General features: G+C 28.8%; 1 protein-coding gene across 3 annotated transcripts in view; it reads right to left on the bottom strand.

The window, feature by feature from the left end:
* The window catches only part of LOC145242936 (protocadherin beta-2-like), a 31,618-nt gene extending 27,554 nt beyond the window's left edge, over positions 1 to 4,064 (bottom strand). For all 3 annotated transcript variants that reach the window (XR_013862820.1, XM_080106046.1, XM_080106045.1), the window contains exon 1: positions 3,893 to 4,064. The gene's annotated coding sequence lies outside the window, so the exon portion shown is untranslated. The remainder of the gene's footprint in view (positions 1 to 3,892) is intronic.
* Positions 4,065 to 20,971: the final 16,907 nt, after the last annotated feature.

The raw sequence follows: 20,971 nt of genomic DNA, 5'->3' as shown, positions 1-20,971 counted from the left end.
TCTCCTTTATAATTTAATTTGGGGCAGGGGGAGTAGTATTGGCAGTTGCCATAAATTAAAAAATGACCCCCCTCCAGACCAAGGAAAATGGACATGATGGCAGCCATTTTGGTTGGAAATTTAAAAGCCATAAAGAAAGTTAATATTTGAGATGAAATAAAAATAATTTAAAACTACTTAAAAACACCAAAAAATGATGCAGATAGATTGCAAAGTAATTTTTATTGTCTACAGTAACATTTATTTGTTGTATATTTAATATTTTACTACTTTTTCGAATCACTGTGGATTGTAAAGCAAACCCCAAATTTTGCTTTGAAAACTTGAATTTTGTCTGGAGAAGGTCTGATAAAACTTTGAAAAGCCTTGAAAATGGACATTGAAAATCTGTACGAGCCCTGTAAATGAACTAATATTCCTTAAAGGTGTGACTATTACATAACATTTTATCGGTTGCAGATTCTAGCTTTTATGATGATGCATGTTATTAAGACAAAGTGACCGCATTTATAAAAAATAAATAAAAACTTCATGAAATTGTCATATATGTGGGTGTATTACTAAGTCTGTAGAATAATAATAATAATAATAATAATATAAAGATGTTTTATCAAATCAGTATTTATTTTTCAATATCAATATTCCTTGTAAATGCTCTTATAGATTTTTTCATTTTATTTGTAAATTGTGCATATTATATAGTGAATCTGGCATCAAACTTTTAATTTCATTGTCAGTAAATTTTTTTGAAAAATATTTTAGTAAAGATAGAATGTTTTTAGACATAATGCTAGACAGAATGATTGTGAATAATTAGAATAATTATTTTTTTGTTTAACTTACTCTAATATTGAGGATAATTATCTGACAAAGTCCATTTCAAGTTATATGATTAACTTACATTACAGAACAACAAACATAATATCTATTCTATATGAGATTTGTACTTTTATGCGTTTAGGCTATAAAATGCAGGGACAGAAAATTTGCTACAAATAATCTTCCTATATAGATTATTTAAAGCAGGGTTCACAATTGTTTGCTCCCTGATCCCCAGAAAAATATATTTAACTGTGGATTAAATATAATTTAAAATTAGAGGTCACCTCTTATTAATTGATTAACACTCTTTAGGGACCATTTAAAATAAAATAAAATAAAATGTATAGTCTATTATTACCTGCTCCAATACTTTATTATAGTGATTCTTAATATAGGCTATACATTTTTTGTTTTCTTATAAAAGTGTCCTAAGGAGTACAAAGAAATTTTAAATTAAATTTCAACCACAGTCAAATTACATTGAAGTTTTTTTTAAATCCACTGAATTTTAATAATTTTTAAACTTTCTTTATAAATTAGAAAAAAATCACAACAACAGCAACAGTAACAACAATAATAATTTTTCTGAATGATTTTTCTTTTCTTCCAAAATATCATAATCTGTTTAAATTAATATTATTCATAAACTTAGATGCACGTTAGAATTATCTCCCTTACATTTTCTGTTCTTTCATTTTTAGCTGATATTGAAATTCAGTTCATTTAAACTATGTAAGATAATTTTGATTCACCTGAACATATTTTGTGTGGATAAAAGCATATATAAATTTTTCTGAACTTTTTAGATGTCGATTAAAAATTTGCATTATTTGGATTATTCGAACTACTGTTCTCATCTTGAGTGTTAGACACATAACATTTTGGCCGATGTAACCTCATAGCATCTTCAGGTGTATTTTGTCGATCTCAGGAATCTTTCAATTCTAAGTGATACTCTTCTGAAGGTTGAATTTTCAATCCTCAGTGCAAGCGATACTAAGAATACAATTGTGAATTACTTAAGATTTTTACCCAGTCATGGTTGACGGGATGTGAGCATGTTACTCCTGTGGATTAAATAAAGGGTTTTGTTAGAAATTCTGTGCAGATTCCTACGTTTAGTAGAAAGATTCCTAAATTCAATAAGATACATCTGTTCAAAATGTTGTGAGAATAACACACAAAAATGAGAACAAAAGTCTGTATAATCCAAATAATCCATAAATTTTTCATGTTTTTTTCTTTTAAATTATCAAAATTTAAAAAAAAAATGCTTTTAGTCATATAAATAAATTTTAGTCAGTATAAAATAAAAAGATAGAATACAATGTTTTGCTATTAATGTTTAATTTATAAAATAATCTCTTTACTAAAAAATATCACTTAAAACTGCATTTCAAATGTGGAAAATTCATTACTCAATTCATAACAAATTAAACCAATCTATATTAAGACTAAGATTGCATTGAATTGAATCTCTGATAGGTTGTACCAACTATTTCTTGAAGAAAATGAGTTTGCATTTCACTTAAAATCTTATTTACAAAATGGAACACTCATATATGGTGATTATATTAGATTCATTAAATAATAATCATAATTTAAAATATTACATCCCTTAAATCTCTTTATAGAGCTGCACTAAAATAAAGAGTATATATTATTAATACCTGGAGTATGGTTATTTAACCCTAAAATACTTCAAAGCAATTAATTAAAATCATACTTCTGCGGTGAAAATTGTGTTAAAATAGAAGTCAAATGATTTAACTCATATTTGAAAACATTTTGAATTTGTGGAATCAAAGCACTATCATCTCTAAAATTATGGTCCATTGAGAGATAATTAAATATTGTTTTCTGTCTATTTGAAAGATAAAAATGAGCATAAAACAAATATACATTTATACAATTTTTGATATTGATATTCTTTGTTTCTTTTGGGATTTCTGAACTAGGGAGAATACTTGTGAGCACAGATTTTTTGTAAATTGTATCCTACATTAAAGATGTCCGTTTGTCAGATCTTACCCATGTGGAATGGTTGATTATTATCAAAGGCAAAAAATATATCCAAAGTATTTCTCAAGTATTTTGTTTTAATTAAATACTTTTTTGTTTGTTTGTTTTTATTTGTTTTACAACAAATCAACTCTTTTGTGATTATATTAAGATTAAAGCAATATCTATTATAAACGATTTATTAAATATGATTAATTGAATATAAGTTATTATTTTATTCATAGTTTATTCACTTATACTCCAGAGATATTTTCTTCTTAAAATGCTGGTACAAATTGTTGAAAACTGTATTAAAATTTGGTTATTTAATTGATATTAGATAAAAAAGATATATGGGAAATTAGTTTAATTACACTATATGTGATATTCTGATTCACTTCCTTCTTGGGAATTATACATTTGTTAATTTATCTAAAAAAGAAAAATAACATTAAAATATTTTTTATTTCAATAACTTAATATTCTGTAAAACTTGTGTGTATAAAACAGATTTAACTAGAACTTTGGATTTTGCTATAGTCCATTGCTGATAAATTTGAAATATGATATAAAGTTACACTGAAGAAAGAATTACACTCCCCTCTCATCCCAGAAAACATTCTCAACAAAATCAAACTCGTGTAAATTTTTCTTTAAAATATTTCATCAAAAATATATTAGTCTTAAAAATAAATATTTATTTCTAAATATTTAAATATCAACCAAATGAAATAGATAGTTATTTTTATAATCAAGACTCGTTATATAAAATAAAAAGCTCAGTGTGTTTAGATTTGTGTAATGGCGTCTATTTAAAGAAAGATAAAGGATTTTATAAAATTACTTTATAATATTGTTAAATTAAATTTCTTTGAAGTTATATTTAAATGAAACTAATTATATTTTATAAACATGTTTAGTACTAAAACGTTTTATCTGACAAATTATTTTCATACACGATTTTACAGAATCTGGTAAATTATTCAGAAAGAATGATATGGGCGTCAGTAACTCTTAAAAGCTGTCATTTTTTTTTCCTAGAAAGAAAATAGAAAAACTGTATTCTTACCTTTGTTTGAATTTCAAATATTTATATCGTTATGATATATATAATTGTGGTATATGTGAAAATTCAATTAATATAAGATCCAATAAATGAAACAAAATTATGTCTATGAGTGTGACAAAATAGTAGCAGTAGTCCTAAGAAGTATGTAGTGTGTTTAATGGCTGCATTCACTGGAGGAAGGAGGAAGTTATAATGTTTAAATAAAAGGCTCATCATACCGCTACCCCTCCTCATATTTATATTTTTTATTTTATTTTTTTAATTAATCTATATGATTGTTTTGCAAGTTTATTTTATTCTTTTTTAAATAACAGGTGACAATATAAAAGTTTATTTATTTTATTTTTATTTCAATTTTAATATTTTGTGTCTTTGTTCCCAGAATGCAATTTTCTTGTGAACGTTATTCATCCTTCATGATCTACATTGTTCTCTCTATCTGTTTTTTCTAGATTCTTTTCTTTTCATTCTTCAAATAAAAATGTAAATAATAATGCTAAATAGAATATTTAAATTCAGGCATAAATAATTTGTTAAGCATCATGAATTCTAATGCTAATATCTAAATGAATATATATATATATATATATATATATATATATATATATATATATATATATATATATATATAAGAGACTTATTTTACCATTTAACATACATATTTGTCTGTGATGTGTACAGACACACATGTAAATTAATTGACACTGGCAAAAGAGAGGGGCTTGAATCAAGATAGAGTAAGAGATGTCGAGAGAAATAAATAGATAGCTAAAAGAGAAAGATGGGTCGTTTTTTTCAATTAATTATAAATTACTGTTAATTAGAACAACTCAAATATATTTTTTTCAAATTTGTAGGTATAAGCAAAGGAAATTTGGGGTTGAAAGTAATTGTGAATGGCAATACCTTCTTACATAAAATGCTTTACTTTTTATTACTTAAGTGGCTTTCAATACACATTATATGGAAATACTTTTGCCATCATCATTACATGAAATGGTTATGAATTTAAAAAATAAAACTTTTTTTTAGAAGAATGTCAAAACTTTATTTTATAGTTTATGTTGTATAAATTATTACATTTCTTAAAATTTTGTAAGATTAGAAAATATGGTATTCAACTGTTTTATGTTCGATAAGGGAAATAAAAATAGTTTCTTTTACTAAATACAATTGTATTATCATAATTGTAATATAATTTATCATTGTTTCTTTTCATTTATTTAAAGAATTTAAATTAGAAGATATTGGATCCTGAAGAAACCATATCTCATGTTTTTTAGTCTTTTTAAATGGAAAGACTTCATTTATTGTTCCTGACTTGTTAATACAAGCAAAAATGACTGTTATGTTAGTTACTGCTAGAATTTATAAGGAAAGCAGCTATGACAAGTCTCTTATAGACAATAAATTTTCATTGCAACACTATACAAAGTGCACCAAAACTAATATGACACTTTAGCAGGTTATAATCCCCATAAAATTGCACTTCATTGAATGGCATTAAAACACACGTTTAAGAGCTATTTTTTGTATGCACTTTTCTTGTTATAAAAAGGTAAAAATCTTATTCCAATACAAATTAGTTGGAGTAGTTGATGTTTCATTAAAAATAAGATTAGTCAGTTAAAGTGTCTTTACAAAGTAGAATTTCAGTTGTCTTTCTTGGACTTGAAATTTTGATTTATTACTTGTGTCAAATATATTACAACTAAACTTTATAGCAAACGATACTGTATACATTCTTTCATTTAGTCAGCTATTGCTAAACTGTAAGAAAAAGAAATATTTCTTACACTGCATTTGCATATTCGTTTTTAAAAATCAAATTTTATTACTTAAGTATTCTATTTGTTATTCTGTTTTTAATTCAATGATTATTTTGATTTTTATATAAAAAAATAGTTCTATTTCACAATATTATTTGATTTGATGGACAAATATTTAGTATTTGTGTCTCAACTGTTTCTTTTTTTTTTTTTAGGGTGGGGCAATTTCATTTTTCTAAATTGCGAGTAAAAAGCTAAATTGATTTCTTTTTTTTTTCCTTTCTTTTCTGTCACATTAAAAAAAATAAATAAATCTGTGTAGGGCTACCCGAGATTACTTGGAGAGTAGTAAGTAATTTATTTTTATATTTCTAAATCTTACCATAAAAAAATAACTAAACTAGATTAAACCTTATACAGAAATAATAGGTGAATTAAATCTTACTTTAAGAATAAATTTACAAGAAAAAATTGTGCAAAATAAGTTTTCTTTAAATAAAGATACTAATCTGCTTTATCTCTCTCCTTCATAAATAAATCATCAGTGCACCTGTTTTAGTCACAAAACTAATAAGAACTAGGGAATATTTTTATGTATCTATTAAAAGTGAAATTAGTTATTATTAGGGCTAGGACAACAGCATATTCTTTTCATTGTTTTGACTCTCGAGTGTGTATCCGTTGATATCTTATATGCTTTTATATAGAGTAATATGGTTGATTAACTGTGTCGGATATATACTTGAGATTCAAAACAATGAAAAGAATATTCTGTTGTCATCAACATTCTGAACATTCTGATCCACATCTGGCATCAATTGAAATGAATGGCTCTCGTCTTCAGGAGGCCTCAAGTTTTAACAAGCTTCTGGGCTTGACCGTTACTCCTGATCTTAAATGGAACACGTACATCAAATCTGTTGCCAAGGTCGCTGGAAAAATGGTGGGATCTTTCTATCGATCCAGTAGATATCTCACTGCTGATGCAATTCTCTATCTATATAAGAGCCATGTACGCCCAAGGATGGAATACTGTTGTCACATCTTGGCAGGAGCTGGTAGAAAGGACTTGTCCTGCCTTGATCGAGTTCAAAATAGACTTCGTAGCCTCGTAGGAGATGTCCTTTTCTCTTCCCTGCAACCTCTATCTCACAGAAGGGATGTTGCGAGTTTGTCTCTGATGTATCGTTATTTTCATGGAAAGTGTTCGACTGAGCTTCAGTCTATGGTCCCCCCTCACCAAGCTTTCACAAGAAACACTCGTCTAGCTGAAAACACTATCAATAATTCCCCCCACTCTTTATCTGTGCCTAAACCTAAACGTAGATTCCATGAGCAAAGCTTCTTTCTTAGAACTGCACGCCTGTGGAGTTGTCTTCCATTTTCCTGCTGTCCGGCTGACTACAATATGGTTGTCTTCAAGTTTAATGTAAACAAGTTCTTGATGAGCCGTTCCATATAAGTTAACAAATTTACAGAATCTCCATTACTAATGATTACTATATTGTCCAATTTCTACTGTACACTCTTTAACCCTTATCCTCGAGTGGCCTCTTGACCTTGATAATGTGGTGATACCTGTGTGTAAAAAAATAAAAATAAAAAAGCTCTAGATATTATGATTAGGGCTGTGACAACAGAATATTCTTTTCATTCTTTTTTTTTTTTTTTTTACTCTTGAGTATATATCCCTTAATATCTTATATGTTTTTATGTAGACTGATGTAGTTCTCGGTTGATTAACTGTGTCTAACTGTATCAGATATATACTCCAGAGTCAGAAGAATGAAAAGAATATGCTGTTATCACAGCTCTAATTATGATTAAATCTTCCCTTTTGTTCATAAAAATTAAATTTTATAATTGATTATTCTTTCTTTTATTATTATCAATTATTATTAAGATAAATATTAAGCCTCTTTTGTTTTATTCATAAATAAATTTGCATGCATAATTATTGATGCTAGCCGGACACACCTACCTTTATGTTTATCATTTTAAATTAATCTTTCAACTATTTCAAACTACTAAATCTGCAAAACAATAGTGAGCTGACAAAGTCAACCAGTTTTATTTTATCCATTTGCCATGATTAGAAACAACAACATTAGTTTCCTTATCTTAGTTTTGATACTATTGCTACTAAAAAATTATTAAACGCGTGTACAATTTATTTTTTAAGAGAACTCATTTAAAATAAAATTAATTCGGAGAGCGTGTTTTTCGAAAGTATAAATCTATTGATCTTTTTTCTCGGTTATTTCTCTTGTAGATTTCTTAAGTCGCTATGAATTATCTCCCTTACACTAGTAAGTGCATCTCTCGCTGCATGTACGGTATTCTTGTTTTAGTCGTTATATTGAATTGCTAATTATAAATACTAGACGGATTAAAGATTTATTGACATCCGGAAACATTTAATTTGGGTTTATGATAATTTCAAAGTAATACGAAAGATGACTGCATTAATGCATTATACTTAGGTATGAAATGCAGATTATAGAATTATTTACTTTAAATATATATTACCAAAAATGTCGCCGTATTAGACACATTTATTTTATCATATTAACAAACAGTTTCAACAATTCAATATAAAAATCATTATTTCTTTTTTATTTTACTTTGACAAGTTATTTTGAGTTGTTCATAAAATCATGTAGCAGTTGTAACATGTAATTATTCACATAAAACAAATAACACAAATCTTTCAAACGCATATTAATATCTATTGACTTAGTTCTCTTAAGAAATAACATTTTATTAATTCCATGCTTAATTAAAGTTATCTCCAAATTGTTTCAACAATATATAAAAATCAAATGAGATTGCCTGCAATTTTATTTGATATAGAGATTTTATCTCAAATATCATCAGAAAGTAGAATAATACCTAAAGATCTAACAGTACCTAGTTCATTCCTAGTTTTGTGCAATTCAACTCCTGAACTAACCTGATCAGTAAGCATATAAACTTGATATTTAGAAATGATACACATGTTGCAATAAATTTATATTTGGAGAAAATAAAGTGCATAAAAGTAAAATTTCAAAATATTTTCTTTAAATGTTCAATTTTCATGCATTATGCTTGTTTTAATATTAAAGTTATAAACTCATCAATTTTTTTTTTGCAGCATTAATTTTTCTGTAAAAAAGAAAATTCTAGCAATATTAATGTTACATTTACTTTTGTAACAATTATTAAGATGGAAGTTATTGTTTTAGATAAACCTATCAATGTTTTACAGAACTATCTATGTGAATATATTATCATATATTAGTACTTATATGAATTTACCAATTATTGCTTTAATCTGGCATCAATTGTGATGGATGGCTCTCGTCTGGGTGAGGCCCCGTGTTTTGACAAGCTTCTGGGTTTGACCTTTACTCCTGATCTGAATTGGAGCACGTACATCAAGTCTGTTGCCAAGGTTGCTGGAAAGATGGTGGGATCCTTCTACCGCTCCAGAAGATATCTCACTACTGATGCAATTCTTTATCTATATAAAAGCCAAGTACGTCCAAGGATGGAATACTGTTGCCATATCTGGGCAGGAGCTGCTAAAAACAGCCTATCCTGCCTTGACAGAGTACAAAATAGACTTTGTGGCTTAGTGGGGGATGCCCTTTTCTCTACCCTGCAACCTCTCTCCCACAGAAGAGACGTTGCGAGCCTATCCTTGTTTTATGGTTATTTCCATGGCAGGTGCTCGTCTGAACTCCAATCTCTGGTCCCCCCTCGCCAATCTTTCACGAAAAACACCCGTCTAGCTGAATCCACCGTGAAAAATTTCCCCCACTCTATATCTGTGCCTAAATCTATATCTGTGCCTAAATCAAAACACGGATGAACAGAGCTTCTTTCTTAGAACTGCACGCCTGTGGAACTCTGTTCCGTCTGCCTGCTTCCCACCGGACTACAACTTGGATGTCTTCAAGTCCAATGTTAACAAATTCCTAATGAACCGCCCTCTTAAGTAAACACTTCATCAAATCTCCACACTAACGTAATGTACTTGCAACAACCCTTATCCCTGAGTGGCTTCCGGGCCTTGATAAGTGGTGATCACTGTGTAAAAAAAAAAAAAAAAAAAAAATTAAAAAAAGAATAGTTTTTCTCCTAAAATATACTCTTGTAATGTTTGGTCAAAGAGTGATTATTAAAGAATAACTTAACGGACACTTAAAATTACTAAAACGTTTATTAACAGAAGATAAGAATATCTATTAACACAAAATAGTGGCACCAGGTTGTAAAAATTGAGTAAACCAACTTATTCTGACAATACCATAAATGATTATGTACATTCAAAAATAATCTATTGTAAAATAGTTATTAGTTGCTTTCTGCAGCACATCCCACTCAAGATTACTTCCACTTGAAGTTTATACTTGTTTCTTTAAAGATCTGATTTCAAAAATCTTATTTTTGTTTTTTGTTTTTTCTTTTACTGGTCCATCTGAGTATTAAAATTTTAGGAGATAGTTATACCAGAATATTGAAAATATCATAAAGTACATCCATAAATACTTCTTTTTATGTCCTTTTGATAATAATGTTATTTGGACATTTTTGTTTCTTACATAAACATTTCATATCTCTCTGTTTTTTTATTATCCTTTGTTGGAAAAAAAGAGGTTATTTACCTCATAATTTTTTACTTTGTAGAGATCGGAAATAGAAACATCAGAAGTCTTAGTAATCAAAGGAAATGATACCAAGTAAAAGTAACATATTACAGTTGAAAAATATTTAAAAAAAAAAAAAAAAAGCAAACACACTATACGTTTATAAACAGTTCTTACTCACAGTAGTGGTTGTCCTCTACTATTAGGTAGGTTATATCTATCTGAATCACACAGATATTCTTCATTTTGTTGGGCATTAAGTCTGAGATGCCCAATGCTGCTGACTCTCGATTTCTCTCTTCTCTTTTTGAACCACAATTTACTGGTATCATGTCACAGGCCTTATTGGGGATTCTGTCCATCTCTACAATTCTCTCCTATGAAATACAGTGTATCTGAAAATGAAAGGAAGAAAAAACAAATGTTTATTTGTAAAGTAGTTGCTGGCTCTGTCATTTAAATGATCAAGCAGGACACGTATGCATTGAGTTAATGTTGTGTCAGCATTTCAGCTGTGGCATGACTGTGATGTCACAGAATGGAATGCATATATATGCATCATGATTGAAAAAAAAAAAAGAAAGAGAAGAAAAAGGAAAGGACACATGAATATATATGCTTATCTCCAAGCATCGTTTTCCTTTTGGTAGTGTGCCCTTTTCTGCTATGTTGGAAAAATTTGTAGGCTGCTTTGCCCTTTTCCATTACAATCATTTCCATTAAATTGACTTGGGCACACTGTGACAGCTAGTTTGCCACCGTGGATCATTTTGAGGTGCTGTAAGTAAGATGATCAGTTTTCTATATCTTAACAAGAAGTTAAGTCCTCAAATTGGTGTGCATGGCTGTCACCCCAGGAGGAAGCCTCTTCTGAAGGCAATACACAAGAAAGCCTGCAAACAGTTTGCTGAAGACATGTCAATAAAGCCCATAGATTAATGGAACCATGTCCTATGGTCTGATGAGACAAAATTTAATTTGTTTGGTTCTGATGGCCTCAAACATGTGTGGCAATGACCAGGTGAGAAGTACAAAGATGAGTGTGTCATCCCTACAGTCAAGCATGGTGGTGGGAATGTTATGGTCTGGGGTTGCATGAGTGCTGCAGGTATTAGAGAGTTACATTTCATTGCGGGAAATATGAACTCCAACATGTACTGTCAAATACTGCAGCAAAACATGATCCCTTCCCTCCAGAAACTGGGTTGCAGAGCAGTGTTCCAGCATGATAATGACCCAAAACACACATCCAAGACAATCACTGCTTTACTGAAGAGGCTGAACCCAATAGAACATCTTTGGGGCATCCTCAAGTTGAAGGTGGATGTGTGCAAAGTCTCAAACATCTGCTAGTTCCGCGACGTCATAATTGAAGAGTGGAAAAGCATTCCAGTGACTACATGCAAAGCTCTGGTAAACTCCATGCCCAGGAGAGTAAAGGCAGTTTTGGATAATGATGGTGGCCACACAAAATATTGAGAGTTGATATGTTGTATGTTAATATTGACAACTTTTCATAAGGGGTGTACTCACTTTTGTTGCCTGGGATTTAGATTTTAATGGCTATATTTTTAGTTATTTTGATGGGAAAATAAATGAACTCTGTTATATATGCTGCAGACAGACTACTTTTCATTGTGTCAAAAAATCATTTTTTCAGTGTTGTCCCATGAAGAGATATACTTAAATATTTTAAGAAATGTGAGGGGTGTACTCACTTTTGTGATACACTACATACATACATATATATATATATATATATATATATATATATATATATATATATATATATATATCCCATACTTTGGGGTAATTATAAGAGCCAAGTACATCTTAGAATAGAGTACTGCTACCACATCTGGGGAGAAGCTGCTCAGAGCATCCTTTCCTGCCTTGACAGGATATAAAATCGACTTAGAAATCTGGTAGACAATGTCCTTTTCTACTATCTGCTGCCTCTTTCTCACAGAAGAGATATTACAAGCACTATCGTTATTTTCATGGCAGATGCTCAACTGAGCTTCACTTTATGGTTCCCCTCTATAAGTCTTTTACAAAAAACTAGCTACAACAATGAAAAGCAATTTTCCTTACTCTATCTGTGCCTAAATCTAAGCGAAAATTTAATGAACAGTTTCTTTCCTATAAATGCTCGGCTGTGGAACACAATACCACAGAGCTTCCCGACTATGACATGGTCACTTTCAAGTTCAACATGAACAGGTTCTTCAAGAGCCGCCGTCTAAAATAAATAACAAACTTCATTATGAAACTCATTGACTCTTATCCTTGCGTGGCCTATGGCCTTGATGAGTGATGTCTATACAATGTAAAAAAAAGGTGGTTGAATCAATAGAATAAAAGAGATGAACTACATAGATAGCTAAAAGAGAGAGATGGGTCAGTTGTTTAATTAATTATAAGTTACTGCTAATCAGAACAATTCAAACAGATTTTTTTCACATCTATATCCATAGGAGGAGGAAATATTGGAGTGAAAGTGATTGTAAATGATAATATCTTTTGTAATATGATAAAATGCTTATCACTTCCCACATGGCTTTAAATATTCATCACATTGAAATATAATTCTATCATCACGGTGTGAAATGATTATGAATTTAAAAAAAAAAACACTTTTTTTTAATGTCAAACTTTTTCATCATATTTCTTCAAATTTAGTATGATCAGAAAATAACTGTTTCATATTTATTTGATTTCAAAAAATGAGATAAAATACTTTCTTTTGCAAAATACAATTGTATTGTAATTTTCACTGTTTCTTTTGATTTATTTCAAGAATACATGTTCATTAGAAGACCTGAAAGATAAAGAAACAATATCCTATGTGAAACATTTTTTTTTCTTTTAGTTTCTTTTTACTAAAAAGACTTGATGTTTCATTAAAAATAAGATTAGTCAGTTAAGTGTCCTTACAAACCAGAATTTGAATTTTCAGTTGTCTTTTCTTGGATTTGAGGTGTTGATATATTACTTGTATCAAATATTACAACTTACAATATTACAATTCTAGTAGCAGACAATACTACATACATTCTTTCATTAAATCAAACCTTGCTAAAATGTTTTTAAAAAATCAGTGTTTAAAGAGTTAAAGAAGTATCTAGAAAAATGTCTGGCCTAGTAATGCTCTATAAAATTCAGTTTTACCAGGACTTCTATATTTTTCTCATGCCAATACATTCTTTTTAAAGCAGCCAGTTTTTACTTAAGTGAGTAAATGTGAAAATTAGGTTAATTTCTTGTACTAACATTAAAGTTCAAATGCCTTGTTTCAATCAACACATCATCTTTTTTATACACTGCTTATGTCCATACAAAAGCAGTTACATTTGCATATTCGTTTTGGAAAAGTAAATTTATTAATTAACTATTTTATTTGTTATTATGCTTCTAATTCAATGATCGTTTTGATTTTAATATACAAAGTAGTTTTTTTTTGCAATATTGATTTCATGAGCAAATATTTAGCATTTGTGTTCAACTGTTTTTTTTTTTTACAGGTCCTGACTTCATTTTTCTAAATCGCAAGTGAAAAGGTAAATTGATTTCTTTTTTCTTTTCTTTTATTTGTAGTCACATTTAAAAGATAAATAAATGTTTTGAAAGTTATCAAAATGTTGATGTTTCATGTTTATAACATAGCAGGGCTACCCAGAATTGCCTGGGAAGTACTAAATAATTTAGTTTTTATCTTAAATCTGACTGTAAAAAGCAAAATAACTAATCATGGTAAAATTTACAAAAAAAAAAAAAAAATACATGTAGACGAGTTAAATTTCAAAGAGCAAATTTACAAAACAATAAAAAAAAATATACAGATAAGTTTTATTTAGCAAAAAAATGAATCTGCTTTCTCTCTCTCTCTCTCTCTCTCTCTCTCTCTCTCTCTCTCTCTCTCTGTATGCCTATTTTAAAAACCAAATGTAGAAACCAAAATAACTAATTGAGGTAAAACTTACCAAATTAAAGGTTGTTCTTGGTGACCCCCCCCCCCAACCTCCTCATGTTAAGAACAGTTTTCGGAATGGAAACCCCTAACCTCCCCATGTTAACAATGGCTTTTGGAATAGAAACCCTCAACCTCTCCATCGAAAAGTACTTGTCTCTGCCAAATAAAAAAGAGATTTTTTAATCAGCATAGTCGAAAACCTACAAAAGTCATCATGTTAAAGAAAATTGTAGAAGTGGAGCTACAATTTACCCACAAAAAGAAAACAAAAAAAAATAAAGTTGTTGTCTTCTGTATAGAGCTACGCCAATCGGTTAATATGTTTAATTTTTTTTTTTTTTTTCAGCATGATTGTAATCTGTAGAGAGAGACAACACTCGGTAATATGTTTAATTTAGTTTTTTTAGTACAGTTTTCTTCTGTAGAGAGCAATGCCATATTGTATAATTTCTGGAGCATTCATTTATTTATTGTAGAAATAGATTCCAGAATATGCGAATAGTCAGGTATCAGTCATTCAAAATGGGCAGAATTTGAGAAGGCAGAATTTATTATTTTCGAATCGGGAAATGGAAAGATTGTGTTAAGTATAATAAACAGTTAATGGCGGTGCAAGCACATTGTAGGAAAATATAGAATTTGACCTGGTCTCACTGATAGTGGTGGGAGCATTAAATATTGAGAGAGAAAAATAGGAACTTCTTCCTCTGTAGATGTGGCGATTGTGATGATGTTGCTCATCGGATGCAATGTAGCATTTTATTAACTGGGATGAATGTGGCAGAAATGGTGGTTGTAAGCTACATAAGATAGTAGCTGTATTGAATTTGTATGTGGCATCTGTTTTTGAAAACCTACAGTACTTTGGTCCAGAAGGGAATTTCTGTAATCAAAATATTATACATGGAGATATAAATAAATTTGCATACCTAATTATTGGTACTAGCCGAACACACTTACGTTCACATTTATTATAAATTAATGTTCCAAATATTTCAAGTTACTAAGTTTGTAAAGCAATAAAGGCAATCAGCTAGTTTAATGATAAAACTATTGTTTTACATTTACCATTTGGCATGATTAGAAACAACAACATTAGTTTTCTCATCTTTGAGTTGATAATCGAAGAAAAATGAATAGTACTAAACGACTTTACAATTTATTTGTTGAGAGAAATCAGTTTCTTCAAATTCTGAGAAAGTGTTTCTGGAAAGTATAAATCTATTGACTTTTTTTCTTTTCAGTTATTTCTCTTGTAGATTGTTTTCTCCAAATGAAATAATGTCGCTATAAGTTATCTCCCTTACACTAGTAAGGGCGCCTCCATCTACATTTTATTTTTATACAGTATTTTTGTTTTACTTATTAAAGTAAACTTATTAAAATACACTACTTATTCTCTTGGTAGACTTATTGAAAATCCTGAAATATAAGTATTTAATTCGGATTTATGATAATTTCAAAGTATAGTGAAAGATGACTTCATTGTTTAGAAATACTTATGAAAAAGTTAATTTAATTTTTGCTTGAAAGATTTGACTGCTTAATACAGTTTATATAACTATTTCCTTTAAAATATGTACTGACAAAAATATCGCCATATCAGACATATTTATTTATCATAGTCATAAAATATTTTGACAATTCAGTATAAAATTATTATTTCTTTTTATTTTACAAATTATTTTGATAATTATTCATAAAATTATGTAGCAGTTGTGACACATAATTATTCACATCGAAGAAATATGCATTGATAAAGCTTTCAAACATATATCAGTATCTATTGACTCAAATATCTCGATTATCATCAGAAAATATATTAAAACTTAAAGATCTCAAATACCTAGTTTATTCCTGATTCTGTGTAACTAAACCCCTGAAGTAATCAGATCATAAGGCCTCATTCAATTTGTCTATAAATTTAGAAATGAGACTCATGTTTGAAGAAATTTATATATATATATATATATATATGACTTTAGCAAATAGGGTGCATACCTTTATAAGTATTTGCTAATATTTTCTCTCCTCTGATGAGATGGTAGACATCGAAACCCTATAGGTTAAGGAGATTAATTTTCTAAAACATTCTTTGCCTTGCTTAGAATAATAAAAATTCTTTGATATGAAACTCAACCACTTCATTTCATTTCAATGAGAGTTTTTTGAAATTCATTGAATCACAATTTAATATATATATATATATATATATATATATATATATATATATATATATATATATATATATACTAACATGGGTAACCGGCGTTGCCCGGGTTGACATAAAGTTCCGTTTTGAACACACCTACTATACTAAGGATATTAATCATTTTCATTGTGGGCAACGTCGATACCCCCCCCCCACTCTACAATCGACCGAAGTAAAGGATTCCTAAGGAAATATCCTTATTTCGAGAAAGTTCTTCCACTGGCAATGAACAGCTGTAAAAAAAAAAAAAATAAATAAAAATATTAAGTTTTATTGAGGAAAAAAAAAACCTAAATGTTTTCTGTACTTTCATCTAACAATTTACGCTTTTCATAAACATATTTTTATGTATTTTCTTTTAAAAAAATATGTATATATAAAATTTCTGTGGACTCCCCACCCCCTAAAAAAGAAACTTGACTGAACAAAAAGTCTTGAAAAAAAACCAAAAAAACTTGTACTTACACCTAACAATGTACAATGAAAAAAAAACAAACAAAAAACCTTTCATCTTTTCTTGAAGAAAAAAACAAAAAAACTTTTTATTGATAAATATTTAAAAAAAATATATATATATATATATGTATAAAATAGAATAAATAAAAATATTTTCAGTCCTTTAAAGGTAGGTTTTTATTATTTTTGATTTTTTATATTTGTATTTTTACTGGTTTGTTTGTTTTAAAGCGTCTGTTACAACTCTCGGCTTAAACCGATGATTGCCGGTCTCGCCCGATCCATGCTTGATGGGAATTCCTGAGAATCCAGGTCAAATTATGCACAAGTACCAAATATTTAAAAATAAAGCAAAACATCTTTCTGTCTACACAAAATTATTTTTTCACGCTAGAAACTTCTTGCGATTACCAAATTATTTTATTTGAGAAGTTTGTTTTTTTATCTTTCGAACTTCGGAACGTATAAAAAAACTCTCAGGGGAAATAACTCTACCCGTTTCATAAAAAAAATCGATGTTGGAAATAATAATTCCAATTAAATTAAATTAAATATATTATCAATATAAGGTATATTTGAACCAAATGAGTAATAGATCGTTTTGAGTGAAGCTCGTAATAATGTATGCATATGGATATTTTTGGGTGTGTGCATGTATGGATATATGATCTTTATATACCCGGGTAGGAAAAATAATTTATTAATATAAAAAAAAAAAAAAATGAAGAAATAAATAGATGAAAGAAAGTAAGGAATGAAGGGTGAATGGAAGAAAAGGGAATAAGGGTATTAGAGTGAATAAACAAAGATGAAGGTAAGTACTACAATATATAAGCTTATATACTCGGTTTGTATAACCTAAATACTCTGATTTCTGTCATATGTTATTATATATTATTATTGTATCGTGATACATCTTATGTATATCTGCCTTACCATCGAAAGAATGTTTGTTAAATATGAGGATAACCCTATGAAATTCATGCTGAATTCAATATAAATTTTTACGTAGTGTCAATTTTTACGGTAAAAACCTACAACTTAGGAAAGTGTAACAAGCGGATGGGGCCATGAAACATAACTAGACGTGTGGAATTTGATAGAAAAAGTGAATTTATATAGTAAATGTATTCATGTCTGTTTCTACTTTAAATGTATCATTTGGTGGCACGGTACATGTATGCATGTATATATGTATATGTCTATATTTGTGTGAGTTTGTATGTATAAGTGTATTTTATGTATGCATGTATGTTTGTATGTTTATATATATATATATCTGTATCTATATATCTGTGTGTATGTTTGTATGTGGATGTATCTCTGTGTCTATTGTATGTAGATGTATGTATATACATGTATATTTCTGAACTATTAGAATAAGCTGCCTCGTATAGAATTGTTGTAACAATATAGATTACAAAAATGTATGGATGTCCGAATGTTGTTTATATATATGTTATATATATATGTATGTGTGGGTATGTATATATATGTATGTATGTGTGTATGTCTGTTGTGTGTGTGTTTATATGTATATATGTGTATGTGTATATATATATATGTATATATATGTATGTATGTATATACATATGTGTGTGTATGTATGTATATATATATATGTATATATATATACACCCGTCTGTAGTCGGGTAGCATAATATTGCATATACGAAGAGGTTACCACGCTACATAAGTAAAGAAAAACACTATTATTTGTCTCTGTATGTCTGTAATGTGTGTGTGTATATATGCGCGGGTGTAGATAAATGTAGACATTTATAAGTGTATTGATACATGCATATAGGTACATGTGGGGTTTAGATAACTTTCGGGTTTTATATTTATTCATATTTTGTTGGTTTATTTGTTTTAATTACATTTATTTTTATTCTTATTTATTTATTTTTTACTTTTGTTTTTGTTTTGTTTTATTTACCTTAATGTAATTTTTACTTTATTTCTACGTAGTTTCAGAATTATTGTCTAGTTTCAGTAAATAAAACAAAGAGCGTTCAGCATGGATTCGCTTTTGAATATATGTATTAATGTGTGTATCTGTGTGTTGGTGGTGTCTGTGTATGTGTGTGTTATATGTGTGTTGCATGTATGTGTGGGTGGAGGTAGATTAAAAGGCACCGGTCAGTACTTGGTTAACCATAGCTAAGGTTATTAACTTACAGACTCTAAGACAAGAAAACTAAACTCTCAAGTACCCTATGCCATAAAAAGCCAAAAGTTAGGTTGGATGGGGGAAGGGGAAAAGAAAAAAGATGTTTATTATCTTCAAAGACCTCACTCATCCTTTTACCGTTTTTTGGTTTTTTTGACTCCCACCCAGGTTGTATTTTAACTTGATAAACGAAATAGAAAAATGTATTTGGTGGAAATGTCACTTTTGAAGGTAATTCTTGGCCTGAAGACGTAATCCCCCAATGTGGGTGATTACAGAAACATGTATGCACATATGTAGCCATTAATGTTTGTATAAATAAAATTAATATATATATATATATATATATAAAGTGCATAAAAATAAATTTAAACGTTTAAGTGTTAAATTTCTATGCATCATGCCTATTTCAATAGTACAAATAATGACGTGACTTGAAAATCATGAAGACATCGTTTTACACAAGTAAATAGAGAATGTAATGCATGTAAAAAAAATTTTTTCTAGAAGTTAATATGCATAAATGATTGCAAACTTTCGGCTGAAAGTTTATAAACTCACCAAATTCTATTGCAGCATTAATTTTTCTGTAAAAAAGAAAATTCTAGCAATATTAATGTTACATTTACTTTTGTAACAATTATTAAGATGGAAGTTATTGTTTTAGATAAACCTATCAATGTTTTACAGAACTATCTATGTGAATATATTATCATATATTAGTACTTACATGAATTTACCAATCATTGCTTTAATTAAAAAATGAATATTGTTTTTCTCCTAAAATATACTCTTGTAATGTTTGGTCAAAGAGTGATTATTAAAGAATAACTTAACAGACACTTAAAATTACTAAAACGTTTATTAACAGAAGATAAGAATATCTATTAACACAAAATAATGGCACCAGGTTGTAAAAATTGAGTAAACCAACTTATTCTGACAATACCATAAATGATTATGTACATTCAAAAATAATCCATTGTGAGTACTAGCTGCTTTCTACAGTACCTCCCACTCAAGATTACTTCCACTGGAAGTTAATATGCTTTTCTTTAAGTTCAGAAATTTTATTCTCTTTGTTCTCTTACTGGTCCATCTAGGAATTAAAATGTTAGGAGATTGTTACACTAGAATATTGAAAATATTATAAAGTAGATCCGTGAATACTTCTTTTTTTAATGAAGTTACATTCTCAGTAAATCGAGGTTTGACTATCTACATTATACAGACATTTCTACTAAAAGGCACTTTGTCTGTCTGTGAGAAAAGTACAATTAATCAACTGATTACCAATTAATCAACAGCGTGGCCAATAAGGCTGATTATCGATTACCTATCGATTAATCAGTGCACCTCTATTGAGTACGCTATCTACTTTTTAAAACCCTTGTAGTAATGATTATTTATTTTAACAAATATTGATTATTTTTATTGAATATACTTTTCTGGAAATATTGCATTTTGCAAAATTCAAGAAAATTCCCTTGCAAACTTCTATTTTTGAGCTTAACATTTTGCTATGTGGTACATTTAATACACAAATCCCTTTGGTGACCTTTTATAGTAAGATTTCTTAGCCTTTCTTCTGTCACGGAACGCCTCAACTATGAAAAATCTCTCTCAATATAAAAATTAAAATTATGTATATTTTATGTGCCAATATAATCAAAATTAGGAATACTATTTAACAGTGAATTGGTGTTAAATGATACAGGTCATTGCCTTTAACTATATTGATATAGATTCATAATCACACACATATTATTCAACATTACTTATTATACAGAAAAGTATGCAACATTTCTTATAGTAAGCAAATCTATCAAGTTTTATTTTTAAGGAAAGGGAAATAACAATGT

The sequence above is a fragment of the Euprymna scolopes genome, chromosome 21, assembly GCF_053919585.1.
Source record: "Euprymna scolopes isolate OS-2025 chromosome 21, ASM5391958v1, whole genome shotgun sequence".
Lineage (NCBI taxonomy): Eukaryota > Metazoa > Mollusca > Cephalopoda > Sepiida > Sepiolidae > Euprymna > Euprymna scolopes.
This window is presented reverse-complemented; position numbering and strand designations above follow the sequence as displayed.